Source organism: Leuciscus leuciscus, assembly GCF_965113295.1.
Source record: "Leuciscus leuciscus genome assembly, chromosome: 19".
Taxonomy (NCBI): domain Eukaryota; kingdom Metazoa; phylum Chordata; class Actinopteri; order Cypriniformes; family Leuciscidae; genus Leuciscus; species Leuciscus leuciscus.
The window spans coordinates 15,976,785-15,991,587 of NC_138743.1; positions in this window are offsets into that span (position 1 = coordinate 15,976,785).

The window sequence follows — 14,803 nt, forward strand, 5'->3', positions numbered from 1 at the left end:
GAAACAAGGACATTATTTTTCCTTTAAAGGTAGGGTAGGCAATTTTCAGAGAGGCCAATAGCAAGCTAGCTTTGAAAGCATTAGATCCCACCCTCCCTTCAGAGCGTATTCAAAGCCACGCCTCCTTCAAAACACATGAGCGCACACTGCAAAGTGTCACAAGAAAAGAGGCGGCATTAAATTTACCTCATGTCTCAAAGCACATAACATAGTTCACAATAATATAGTTTTTCTGAATTGCTAAAACACATTTCTTGAAACCATCACTAATTTTCTCAAAACCTTAAACGCAAAACCACATTTTCTAACTAAATTCACGAAACCCTTGACTCTTCTGGCAAAATCAAACAATTGCTTCAAAACCATTTTCATCTTTACTCAAAATCAAACAATGCTTTCAGATCAGACACAGTCAATAATGCACTACAGGTCATTCATTAAACACAACAGAGAAAAATGGAGAACACAGTGTCCAAAGCATGTAGTTACAATTTTTTTTTTATTGTACTTAGTAAACATTTAGCAAAAAAAAAAAACAAAAAAAAAAAAAAATCACACCTAGGTATGATGGTTATACTGAAAACCATGTTGCTATAAAAAGAAAAGAAAAAAGAAAAGAAAAAAGAGCTGGGTCCAGCCAGAGGACGCAGGAAATGTTGTCCCTTGCCAGGCAACGGGCAAAAAAACCTCTGGTGTGGTGGATCCAGCCTTGACAAGACTGCTCATCTATGTCACCACAGGCCAGTTCCAGAGCCATAGAGAGAGAGAGTTGCGACACTCTTTGATGTCGCCGCTATGGCTGTCACGTGGTTAATGTAAGCCCCAATAGTTCCAAAACGTACGCTGGCTGTCATGTTCTTCTATGACAGACAGCAGCGATTGCATTATTGAACGGTAAATATAAAATAAAACACACACCCAAGTACTTTTTCAGCTGTTATTGCATTATTGCATTTTGATAATGTCAGTTTTGCATTTGGAGATAAGTTTTAGGCTATATTTTTGGAGGGAAAAGCTTAGTGTTCATGTTCGCATGGGTAGTAGCACTGGCTTTAGCGGCTCTAACTTAACTTTTCCATATCATTCATCTGATGATGGACGTCTCATGATATTTATTTTAGCACAACTGGGCTGTATTAGGCTATTGATTCCCGTGATTTTGCTTATAAATTTTGATTCAGCCATTAGCCTACCTTCATGATCACGCAAGAGGTCTGCCGTGGCGGTCCGTTCAGAATTCGCTTAGAAGCTAGCTCACTTCTTCTGATGAAAGTGGCCACCCCCAGGACCACAACGTGAAACATGATCATGTTAAGACTAAGAATATTATTTTAAGATTAAGGCCATACACATTATCAAAACTATAACAGATTAAAAACGAATTTAAGCATGGCTGATACAAATGAAGGTTTTCAAATAAAATATTTTTTATTAAACAATGACAGACAACAAAAATGTGTGCTTGTGTGTGTGAACGAGAAAAACAAAAACCAGGGGCAGGTGATCCATGAAACAGACAGGAGTCACAGGACTGGTGATGGCCATAACAATCCTAAAGGTCCAGCATTGTTCTCACAAGCCGCTTCACTCAAGACAATAATAACATAATGAAAAGTTAGTATATCCCAAAAAATGTAATTAAATAAAAGTTGCTATAAAGGTGGTAGCGATTCATTACCGAACTCTTAGCTGACGAAGTCGCGCTAGCTAACTAACGTTAGCTAGCAGGCAGTGCTTGAAAATTGGTTGAAACAACCAACATAAAATATAAATAATTACGCTGTGCATAAATGAAGACCAGTATAAGCATCGCAAAGGGCCTCTGATACAATATAGACAGTTGACAATTCAAAAGAGGTCGATATTTCGGCAACTTAACTCTGGAACAACTCGACGCGCAGCAATGTAAGTGAATGGTGTCCAACGCCCACATGACAGTGTTTGGAACTATTCCGATCTTCATATCCCGGAAGTAGGCGGTTAAAAGCGCCGCCATTATTTACAACGGAGGTCTATGGGAGTGTCGCAACTCTCTCTCTCTATGGCTCTGGCCAGTTCCATTGCCTGTAAGAGATTCTCACTTGCATATCGGTTTAGGTCATAGACTTTCCACCGCCATGCAGAGAAAACAGTAAACAGTAAACACAAATCCATAACGTCTCACCCAATTCCCCAAACATCCTATTTACAGGTCAAAATGAAGCTCTACAATCAAAACTATTCACTCTTGCTGAAAAAACAAACTTTGCCCTCAGACATCACACACAAGCCCTCACAAACACACACACACACACACACACACACACACACACACACACACACACACACACACACACACACACACACACACACACACACACACACACACACACACACACACACACACACACACACACACACACACACACACTACAACATAATCTTACACACTGCTGCAATAAATTCAAAACAACATTTCCAAGTTATGTTGCTTGTAGTTCCCCCCCCAAAAAACTAAAACAAAAAAACAACAACCATTTATTACATAAAATCTTCTTTTACCTCTTAATTACATGTTTATACAAAAAAGAAGGTATTTAAAATAAAAAAAAGTAAAAGAAAGAAAGAAAATAAATAAAGACTGGGGGTTAATCAAAGACACTAACAGGAGAAAGAATCTCTGACCCACCTTGTAAGTAATCACTCACTCACTATACACCCACACGCTAGTGTCCCACACTACAAAGGCAATGAAACAAATCCACACTCAAGTGTTTAACACTTCACCCCAAACGGAGGTGGGCCAAATACCCCCCTTCAGATGTCCCAGGGAGAACCCACGTAAATGACAGATTCCATAAAAATAAATAGACAAAACAAAGCAAATTTATAAGGGAGACAAAAACAGCAGCGTAGTTTGGGTCCGTGTATCCTGCCGATTACAGATGCGCTTACACGGCTCCGAGTTGGAAGCACGCCGTTATGCTGGGTACACACCAAAAGATTTTTTACATCTTATAAGATTTTCAAAATGTGACAGACCACAAACATGAGGACAAAAAATCCTAGATTTAAGCGTTTTGCTCCTATAGTGTGTGGTGTGCCATGATGTGACAAAGACAGCACACCACACACAAACAGATTTTCAACCAGAGTCTCGACTATGAACACAGGAAATCTCGCAAAATATCGTGAGACTTCAGAATAAGCATGACGGACGATATGCAGGAAGAAATTGCGATAGTGTTTGGAATGATTTTTACAGAAAATTCACGTGAAAAAACCATTGTACCTACCATTATATATAACCTTTTATACGGAAATATATTCATTCTTTATTGTCTTTATTTATTCTTTATTGGATTTATTGTCTCTTTAGAAAAAGTTATTTAATCCCTCTAGTCTATAGAACCTCACTGAACCCTTAACACTCAGCTTCTTTTTTATTTATTTTATTTTTTTATTTTTTATTTTAAGAATTATACAATTACAGTCAGGGGGGTACAAAGAGTAAAGCCGATAAACAAACATAAAAATACATATACATAAACAGTGACAAACTTAAAAGTTAAACAAAAATTTGAAAATGTTTACAGATTGTAAACATTGTATTTGTTTATTGTAAAATTGTAAAATTTCTGCTCTTAAAATGAAAAACAAAGGCTTGTTTCCTCGAAATTTACACTTATGAATACTAAATCTTAACATTAAGCTTCCTGCAAGTGTGTGTGTGTGTGTGTGTGTGTGTGTGTGTGAGTGTGTGTGTGTGTGTGTGTGTGTGTGTGTGAGAATGACCGTGTCTTCCATCATCTCGCTTTCTGATTGGATATTGTTTCGTTCCACGTGATAATCTCCAGAGCGTGCGCGTGTTTGTCCTCGGAGTTCCCCCCACACATCAGGATTTCTGATCGTAAATATTAAACATGTTTAATATTTACGATTCGCGATCGGAGCGGCTCCGACGTTCTTCCGAGCAGGTTCGGACACTCTTAACACACCTCACACCAAGGGAAAATCTGATAAAATAATCTGTTAAACCATCAAGATAATCGGGACATAGCTAGGATTGTCGGAAGGGGAGAAATCGGCCCAAAATCAGCCCGATTATCTTTTGGTGTGTACCCAGAGGCACACCCCCCGAACTGCGTCAGGAGGACAACATGAATAAAATGACTGCATGCTGCAACATGCCCTCACTGCACTGTAGCGACTGAGATTGGACAAATAAGCGACCCAAACTACACGACTCCATCAGGAAGAGGCAGAAAAAGGGAACGCAAGAGATATGGAGTGAAAACAGTCTCAAAACCTTCCACAAATGCACGTGAGAGATCCACATATGCACGTGAGAGATCCACATGTGCGCGCAGCAATCCACAAATGCATGCGAGAGATCCACACATGCAAATCAATCCACAAATGCGCGAGAGATCCACACATGCAAATCAATTCACAAATGCGCGAGAGATCCACACACGCAAATCAATCCACAAATGCAGGAGAGATCCACACACGCAAAGCAATCCACAAATGCACGTGAGAGATCCACAAATGCACAGGACAGATCCACACACACACTCACACACACACACACACACACACACACACACACACACACACACACACACACACACACACACAGCGATCCACGAATGCAGCGAGAGATCCACACAAATCAATCCACAAATGCACGCGAGATATTCTCTTACACACACACACAGCGATCCACGAATGCACGCGAGAGATCCACACACACACACAGCGATCCACACACACGGCAATCATGCATTATTGTCCTTACTCGCATTGCTTGGGATAGTTCTCCCCCCAAAAAGTCATAATTTACTCTCTTAAGTTGTTTTAAACCTGAATAAGTTTCTTTCTTCTGTTGAAAATAAACTTTATTTGAAAGAATGTGAGTAACCAAACAGTTGATGTAACCAACAAATGGTTTTAACCGGCAAGGCTTTAAAGCACATGCAAATAATGAACTTTTGTGAACTGCAGTGTCCCGTTCCTCTGCGTTAACATTTGATGTGAATATACGTCGTGCTGCAGTGTAGCCTATAGATGAAGGCGCCGCAACTGATAAAATGCGCAGTTGTTTGGTGTGTTCCCTATCAAGGCTACGGAACTCGACATTACGGATGTCGTATATGGGAACTCCTCTCATCCTTCACTTCCGCTGAAATCTTATAGGCTAACGCCAGCAGAGCTGGCCAATTGACGCAAATATGCAAATACTGAAACACCGTTGCAGTTATAATGCAAGTGCAGCGTCAATTCCTCTTCAGAATCTCTCTCTTCACGCTTAAATCGTGTGCTAGAAAGCTGATACTACAAAATTGGATTTTTCGCCGTCGTTGAAGTTGCGTCGGAGATACTCGCACTGTCTCCTGCATCCGATGGCAACTACTTGCAACTTATGCTCGGGCCCCATCGCCCCCACCGACACGCACCTGTTCTGCATCGCGTGCTTGGGGCTGGCCCATGCTGAGTCAGCCCTCGGGGACGGAGGGTCCTGCGACCACTGCGCGGATTTATCCCTTCGAGCCCTCAGAGCCAGGAGGGAGGAAGCTCGCGCAGCAGCGGGGATTGGGCCTACCGCCGCTTCTGAGCCGCTGGTAGCCCCCCCCAACCGCAGAGTCGAGGTTCGCTCCCCGGTGAGCTTCCCCGACCCCACCTTTCATCCCCCTCGCGACGTCGCTGACTTCGTTTCCTTCGGGGTGAGTGAGGGGGACGACTCCATGTCGCTGTCGGCTTCCGAGAACGACTGGGGTGCAGAGCAGGCCGCACCTCTGGCGGCCGCGGAGCAGGACACCCCTGCGGACCTGCAGGACGAGCTCTTCCGCGTCCTCTCTAAGGCCGTCGAGGAGCTGGACCTCGACTGGAAAGCTCCTGATGAACCATCAAAGAGCAAATTGGATACGTGGTTCCTACAATCGAGCCGCCGTCAGGCCGCTTCGAAAAGGGGAACACCGTTTTTTCCCGACGTGCATGAGCACGTGGTGAAGTCGTGGGCGGCCCCGCAATCGGCGCGCACCCTCACTTCCACCCAGGCTATGTTTGCCCCCGTGGACGAGGCGGGGGACCACGGCTACCTCACCATCCCCCCCGTCGAGGAGACCGTCGCCGCTCATCTCTGCCCGTCGGCTCCCGCCCTGGGCTCGGACCGCAGCCTGCCGTCCCGAGCCTGCAGATTTACGGCCCACCAGGCCAACAAAGCCTTCGGTGCCGCGGGGGAGGCGGTATCCGCGCTGCATGCTATGGCCCTTCTCCAAGTGCTCCAGGCAAAGCAGCTGAAGTCTCTGGATGGCGCCGCCTCTCTTGACGCTGACGCCATCCGAGATCTCCGTTCGGCCACGGACCTCGCGCTCCTGGCCACGAAGCGCTCGGCCCAGGCGATCGGCCGTTCTATGGGCTTCCTCGTGGTCCTCCACAGGCATCTGTGGCTCACCCTGTCGGACGTGCAGGAAGCCGACAGGAAGACGCTCCTGAATGCGCCCATTTCCCCTGCAGGCCTGTTCGGAGACGCCATGGAGAAAGTAACCGAGCGTTACTCCGAGACGCAGAAAAAGGCCAAGGCTATGAGCCACGTCATTCCGCGAAGGGCGCCGCCGCCGCCGCCGCAGCCGCGCTCTCGTTCGTCCTCAGCCTCAGGCCGCCAACCCCAGGCTGCGGCCAGAAGACAGGCAGCACCCCGCCCGGGACAGGATGCCCGTAAGGGCCGCAGCGGTCAGTGGCAAGGGGCAGGTAACAGGAGGACGCAGAGGAGCCCGCGCAGAAAGCCCACCGCGTCCCCTGCCAGGCCCAAGCAGTCGTCCTGACCGCTCGGGCAAGAGGAGGAAAGAGCGTCAGGCCGGCCCCGCGTTCAAGCGGCGCGCTCTAGTGCACTTCGTCCCTCAGAGTTCTGCGAGCGACGCGTGCAGTTGTTCTGTGTATGTAAATGTTGTGAATGTTGTTCAAATAAAGCAAATCACTACTTCACAAACAGAGCTTTTTTCTCCTCTTGCACCACACACTGTGTTACCCGCCCTGCCCTCGAGCAGCGCAGAGTCACGGTCAATAACTACCCCCAGCACTCACATAGCGGCCATGACCGCAGCGGCGATGACCGCAGGTTTAGATCAGCCCACGCTCAGTCGTTTCCAGGCAGCGTGGGAAGCTATTCCGGGCATTTCGCCGTGGGTGTTGAATATAATTCGGCGCGGGTACACACTTCAGTTCAAACGCAGACCACCCCGCTTTCGCGGCGTAATTCAGTCATTAACTTTGCCCCAAAACTCTCATGTGCTGAGGCAGGAAGTGTGCAGCTTGCTCGAGAAGAAGGCTATAGAACCAGTTCCCCCGAGCGAGCGGGACAGCGGGTTCTACAGCCGCTACTTCGTTGTGCCGAAGAAGGGAGGGGGTCTCCGCCCCATTCTGGATCTGAGACCTGTCAACAGAGCGCTTCACAAGCGCGCCTTCAGGATGACAACACTGAAGCAAATCCTGGCGCAAATTCGCCCCGGGGACTGGTTCGCTTCAGTGGATTTAAAGGACGCTTACTTTCACATTCAGATAGTGAAGCGTCACAGACGATTCCTGAGGTTTGCGTTCGAGGATTCGGCGTACCAATATACGGTGCTTCCGTTTGGACTGGCCCTAGCCCCCCGAACGTTTTCAAAATGTGTAGACGCGGCACTCTCACCCCTCAGATCGAGCGGAATGCGCGTCTTGAACTATCTGGACGACTGGCTAGTTCTCGCTCAGTCGAGAGAAACGCTGGTCAGCCACGTGAATACCCTCCTTCGACACTTGGAGATGCTCGGGTTGAGGGTGAACGTCCAGAAAAGTGTGCTCACACCGAGCCGGACGATAACATTCCTGGGAGTGTGCATGGATTCGGTGAGAATGAGAGCGCGCCTCTCCCCCGAGCGAGCGGAGGCTCTGAGTTCTTCTCTCGGTCTCTTCAGACCTGGCAGGCTCGTCCCACTAAAAGAGTTTCAGAGGCTACTGGGACGGATGGCAGCGGCTTCTTCGGTGTGTCATCTGGGGCTGCTGCATATGAGACCGCTTCAACTCTGGCTGAAAGCGCGCGTTCCCCCGAGTGCGTGGTATTCTGGCCACAGGCGCGTTATGGTCACCAGCGGATGCGCCCGCGCCCTGGCCCCGTGGAGGAACCCAGATCTCTTCAGCTCCGGTGTCCCTATGGGCTTAGTGACGCGGCGAGTGGAGGTCCTGACGGACGCTTCATCCACCGGATGGGGAGCGGTCTGCTTGGGCAAGCCCGCCTCGGGTCGGTGGTCAGAGAAGCAGATGGAGTGGCACATAAATCGCTTGGAACTAGAAGCGGTCTCTCTAGCTCTAAAAACCTTCCGGTCTCAGCTGGAGCAGCGGCATGTGTTGATTCGGACAGACAACACTTCCGTGGTCTCGTACATAAATCGCCAAGGCGGTGTACATTCCAAAGCCCTATTCAGGCAGGCGGAATCCCTTCTGCTATGGGCGGACCGGTTTTTCCTCTCGGTGAGAGCGGCGCACATCCCCGGTGTTCTAAATCGCGGGGCGGATATGCTCTCGAGAAGCGGGATTCCCCAGGGGGAGTGGAGGCTTCACCCCGGGACGGTTCAGCTGATATGGAATCGTTTCGGCAGGGCGGAGGTCGACCTCTTTGCAACGAGCGAGAACGCGCACTGTCAGACGTTCTTCTCGCTGTCCCGTTCCCCCCGGGAGGTGGACGCGCTGACTGCGCGATGGCCGAGAGTCTGTCTCTATGCCTTTCCTCCGGTGAAAATTTTGCCCATGGTGTTGTGCAAAATCAGGGAGGAGAAGGCGACGGTGACTCTGGTAGCCCCGAACTGGCCGAATCAGCCCTGGTTCGCGGATCTGGTAGAGTTACTAGCAGGGCAGCCATGGGAGATTCCGCTCAGGAAGGACCTTCTGTCTCAGGCGAGCGGAACGATCTGGCATCCCAGCCCCGCGCTGTGGAGCCTCCATGTGTGGCCGCTACAGGGTCGCTGAGCGGGCGGGACGCGCTGCACTCGCGGGTTTTGAATACCATCGCGGAGGCGCGAGCTCCGTCCACCAGGCGCCTGTATGCTCTGAAGTGGGGTGTTTTCTCTAAATGGTGTCAGGATGTCGGCATAGACCCAGCGGACTGTTCTGTGTCGGATATTCTACGCTTCCTTCAGTATAGGATGGATGAAGGGAGCCTGCCATCCACTCTGAAGGTTTATGTGGCCGCTATTGCCGCGTTTCACCCCCCTGTTGACGGACAGTCTATCGGTAGACATGCGTCGGTGACACGGTTCCTCAAGGGAGCTAGGAGATTGTGCCCTGCACGGCCGCCTTCTGTGCCGCCGTGGGATTTAGCTTTGGTCTTGGAGGCTTTGTCACGACCGCCTTTCGAGCCCCTAGCCTCGATTGCCATTAAGGAACTATCGATTAAAACGGCTCTGCTTCTCGCTCTCGCCTCGGCGAAGCGGGTTGGGGATTTACAGGCTTTCTCTGTAGGTGAAGATTGTATTCGCTTTGGACCGGGAAACTGTAATGTTACTCTCAGACCGAGGCCGGGTTACGTTCCTAAGTCGCTCAATACCCCGTTCAGAGCGCAGATTGTTTCTCTGCCTGCCCTGTCCGCTGAGCCATCAACCTCTCAGGGTTCGGATGCTCAGAGTGCTATTTGCCCAGTCAGAGCGCTCCGAGAATACATTTCTCGCTCGGCAGCATTTCGACAATCGGACCAGCTGTTTGTGTGCTTTGGTGGATGCAACAAGGGACGGGGGGTCTCAAAACAGAGGCTTGCTCACTGGATCGTGGACGCTATTGTTTTGGCTTATGATTGCCTGGGACAGGAATGTCCCCTGAACATCAAGGCCCATTCGACTAGGGCGATTGCCTCCTCGTGGGCTTGGACTAAGGGTATGTCTATTCAGGATTTATGTCTTGCGGCTGGCTGGTCTTCTCAGAACACGTTCGCCAGATTTTACAAGTTGGATTTACCCTCTGTAGCGTCTCGAGTGCTTTCGGTGAGTTGATCGCTTACACAGCATTAAGAGAGCTGCTCTGCGCTTTGCTCATGAGTTGTTCTGTGTGCTATTTGTGTGTTGTACTATTGTCACCGCTATGCGTTGGCTTTCTCTGTTGTTGTTGCCCTGTTGGTCTACAGTGCAACCTTCCCCCAGTTATACTGCTCGGGATATGCAAATTCCAGATAGTGTTGGTAAGCTTGTGATTGGTCCCTTTGGACCTATCAGAGGTTAGAGGTTCGCTATTTGATCAATCTCGGCCTATCAGGCACTTGCACTCTGGGGGCGAGGTTTGTATTGGGTCTGTTCAATAGTTGCTGCCACGGCGGGATTCTATACAGTTCCCATATACGACATCCGTAATGTCGAGTTCCGTAGCCTTGATAGGGAACGTCTCCGGTTACTTTCGTAACCTCGGTTCCCTGAAAGGCAAGGAACGAGACATTACGCTCGCCGCCGTGTTCGCTATTTATTTAGCGTTGTTCGATTCTGAAGAGGAATTGACGCTGCACTTGCATTATAACTGCAACGGTGTTTCAGTATTTGCATATTTGCGTCAATTGGCCAGCTCTGCTGGCGTTAGCCTATAAGATTTCAGCGGAAGTGAAGGATGAGAGGAGTTCCCATATACGACATCCGTAATGTCTCGTTCCTTGCCTTTCAGGGAACCGAGGTTACGAAAGTAACCGGAGACGATTTTACGATTCCAAATTTAGGGGGGCCAGAGGGGGGGCCAAGCTTGGTGACACGGGGGCACTGGCCCCCCCGGGCCCCCCCCCCCTAGAACCGCCACTGCCACAACACAATCCACAACTTTGCTTTATCTGTACCTGTAATTTCAGAGTCTTTTGCATTGGTGTTCTGCCTTAAGAATGCCCCTGAATATGCGCTTTTGTATCTGTGGAATCTTTTGAGACTGTCGTTCCGCGGCCCTGATTCACAAATGCACACAAGCCTATCTGTCCCCATTATCTGCAAAGATGCTATATGGTGTCTTCCTCCAGAGGGCGCTAACCGGCCTTCGAGCTGAATCTCCCAAAGGGCTGGATTCATTTCGTTTTCTGACTTGGCGAGACAACTGAAGTCTAAACATTTTTCACTAAATCACTAAATAACTATCTGAACCTGTTTAATGTTTTACAGAAATTTTGTGAAAACCTAAAAATTGGTTTAGGCTATTGAGAATTTGGTTCAGAGAGTTGGATTTAGTGTTTTAGTAATTCAGAAAACTTTTCATTTGGAATTTGCTGTGACAATACATTCAAAGTGATTTTACAGTGTCGAAACTATGATTTTAATAGTGGACCATAATGTTTAGACAGACTCAGTTTGGTATGTTTGGGATGTTTAAGACAATGTTTAAATGTTTGCTCAGCTGAGAGCAAAATTATAAACCCCAATATGAAAGTTTGATAAAAGACTGAAAATCCATCCAAACTAATTTAGTAACTTGTGTGAAACATTTAACAACATTGTAAGTATACCGAATGAGGAAGCGACACAACTTGTTTAATTCAAATGACACACTTTCCCATTAAAAATAGCACTACAAATGAGTTTGTAATTTGCTGGGGGTGGTGTATTGGTGTCCCAATTAAGCGTTCCAAATCCACAAATGTCTCTGACGTGTAGTTGAAGACAGTCAGTGGTTCTAAACATGATTCTGACCCAAAAATGAACTGAAAAAATATATATATTAGAAGAATAAAAGGTAACAGTTTCTGTGAAGACCATGCTTATAATGAATTATAGCCCCATTTATACTTATAAGTATTACTTGTCTATAAATATATTTATAAGACTGATTAAGACCTATACTGCATCATAAGAATAATTATAGTTACATTTATATTATTTTTATAATTACTTATAGGTCATGCATTTGCTTTTTCAATGCACATGCTCATAATCCATTATGCACTGATTTATAAATGATCAAATATAAAATAGTTCCAGAGACAATTACCAATTAGTTATCGATTATGATATGATATATAATAATGATAATTATTATTATGATCATTATGATATATTATGATTGGCTAATGTTTGCATTAGAGGTGATGAATGCTAATTTCGATTTGTTAAAATCTATATCTCCACAGCCATATGCATAGTATTGCTTATAGCAGTTTGGAATTATACTTTCAAAAATATTGTTGCAGTGTTTTGCTAGTATGTAACATAAAAAAATTCAACTGTTTGTATTATTGATTTCTGTTTATTTATTTATTTATTTTTATACAGGAATTATTGTTCATTAGTTACATTTACAAATAACTTAAAATGTATAATGAGCACATCTTCATGTTTTCTTTGCTTTAGGAAAACTGCATTCAAGTATTTATAAGAACACAACATGGCTATTAATCACAATATATTCACTTATTTGAAGGAAATAAATCTGAGTTACTAAAAAGTCATTGCAACTGTAATATAATAACATCATAGCAATGCAGGTTGCATCTTCATAAATACATTCATGGAACCATACGACTGACTAATTAATACTTATAAATCAGTGTATAATGATTATGAGCATGCACATTGAAAAAGCAAATGCATAACTTATAATTATAAAAATAATATAAGTGTGACTATAATACAATTTAAAATAATTGGTTTATACTTTAAATTATCATTTATTTCTGTGATGCAAGGCTGAATTTTCATGGATCATTACTCCAGTCTTCAGTGTCACATGTGACATCCAGTCTATCACATGATCCTTTAGAAATCATTCTAATATTCTGATTTATTATGAGTGTTGGAAACAGTTCTGCTGCCTAACATATTTGATGAATAAAAGGTTAAAAAGAACTGCATTTATTCAAAATAAAAAAATATTTTCTAATAATATAAATCTTCTTTACTATCACTTTTTATCAATTTAACACATCCTTGCTGAATAAAAGTACAGATTTATTTCAAAAAAAGAAAGAATTTGCTTCTTTTTAAATTTTTTTTTTTTTTTTTTTTACTTTTGTTTTATTCATCAAAGTATCCTAAAAAAAGTATCACAGGTTATGAAAAAAATATTAAGCAGCAGAACTGTTTCCAACTTTGATAATGAATCATCATATTAGAATGATTTCTAAAGGATCATGTGATAGACTGGAGTACTGATCCTGAAAATTCAGCTTTGCATCACAGAAATAAATGACAATTTAAAGTATAATAAATTGAAAAACAATTATTTTAAATTGTAATAATATATCACAATATTACAAAAAAATCTGTATTTTTGATCAAATAAATGCAGGCTTGATGAGCAGAAGAAACTTCTTTCAAAAACATTAAAAATAGTAATGTGTCCAAACTTTTGGCCTGTACTGTATTTATAAAATAGTAATACTTACTTATGAATAAGTATAAATGGAGCTAACTATAATTCATTATAAGCATGGTCTTCTTAGAAAGTGTTACTAAATAAAAAAAATACAGCCATTTTTTTCTCTAATTATATTTATGTTTTGATTCAAACCTTACATTTTGATTTAATATTAATAAGAAAAGTTCCCAAAGATAAAAAAATACATTCAAGATTATTTATTATTAAGACCATAAACTGGATTTACATGATTAAATCATGTACAGTACATCGAGTCCACAATTAATGAAGTAACACAAACACACAAATGTAATCTGTTCATGTAACTTTATTATCATTGAATAGACTAAGACTACTTAATTTGGTCACTCAAAAACAAAGTGATTTTATATGGTATTTGTATATATATATTTTGTCATTTGTCACATCACTGAATAATAGCTAATGAACAGCACTTATTAGCACGCTAAATGCTAAGTCTGCTCCTTAAGGAAAGTAGCAAAGACATTGCTTAATTCGGAACTGCATACACTACGCTTTTCTCTTCTTGTTGAAAAAAAAAAAAAAAATACATGATTTCAACATTCAAAGGTCCCATACAAAGCAATTTTGTTGTGTAGTTAATTTTTTTTTAACATTTTGTTTATGACATGACACAAAATAAACATTTTGACAATGTTTTCTATAAAAGAGAGAACAGGAATATCTTCGAAAGACCCTGATGTTAATTAAGATGTCTTTTTTTTGTTATACAAATAAATATGTTTCTTTTTAATTTTGTTCAAATGGAACAAAACAGGATGTATTGATTAGATCAATATAAAAATGCATTTGAAATAAATGGTCACCTCACTTTTTGTGTGTGTGTGTAACATTAAGACACTACAGTTAGGATAGTAAAGTAGGTGTATCAGTTTTAAAGGGAAGTGAAAATGCTTTCAACATCTTTTGATTATGTAAAAGGAAAAGGAACTAAAATGTTAAATTGGGTCACCACTTGGGTCACACTGAAGCAAGAACAACTAAGAACCATATAGGAAAAGTCTCTATCAGGCACTCTCATTATTTTAAAATAAATCTGTATTTATGTGTCATTTACTAGCAAAACCATGTATTCACATTGCTTTACATTCTAATTTCCCAAAAATACATGAAAGCAACAAATTCACAGGAATAAAAGCAAAAAATCAGGGACGTAGCTACGTGTGACCAGTGCCCAGCCCTGTTGAGCCAGCATTTTGACCACATTAACAGATGACTTTTCTCCGTTCAAAGAACTATGACACTGGCACAAAAGCCATAGCCATGTACACACTCCAGCTGAACTGATAGTTGTCACTTCCCCTCTTAATATGGAAAAATAACAATCCCAAAGATACCTAATAAATGGACATGGCAACACTGCAAGAGGTGAAGCAGCTTTATGAGCATGAACAAAAACACAGCAGAGCTCAACAGCCAAACACGTTCCTCAAGAGAAAAA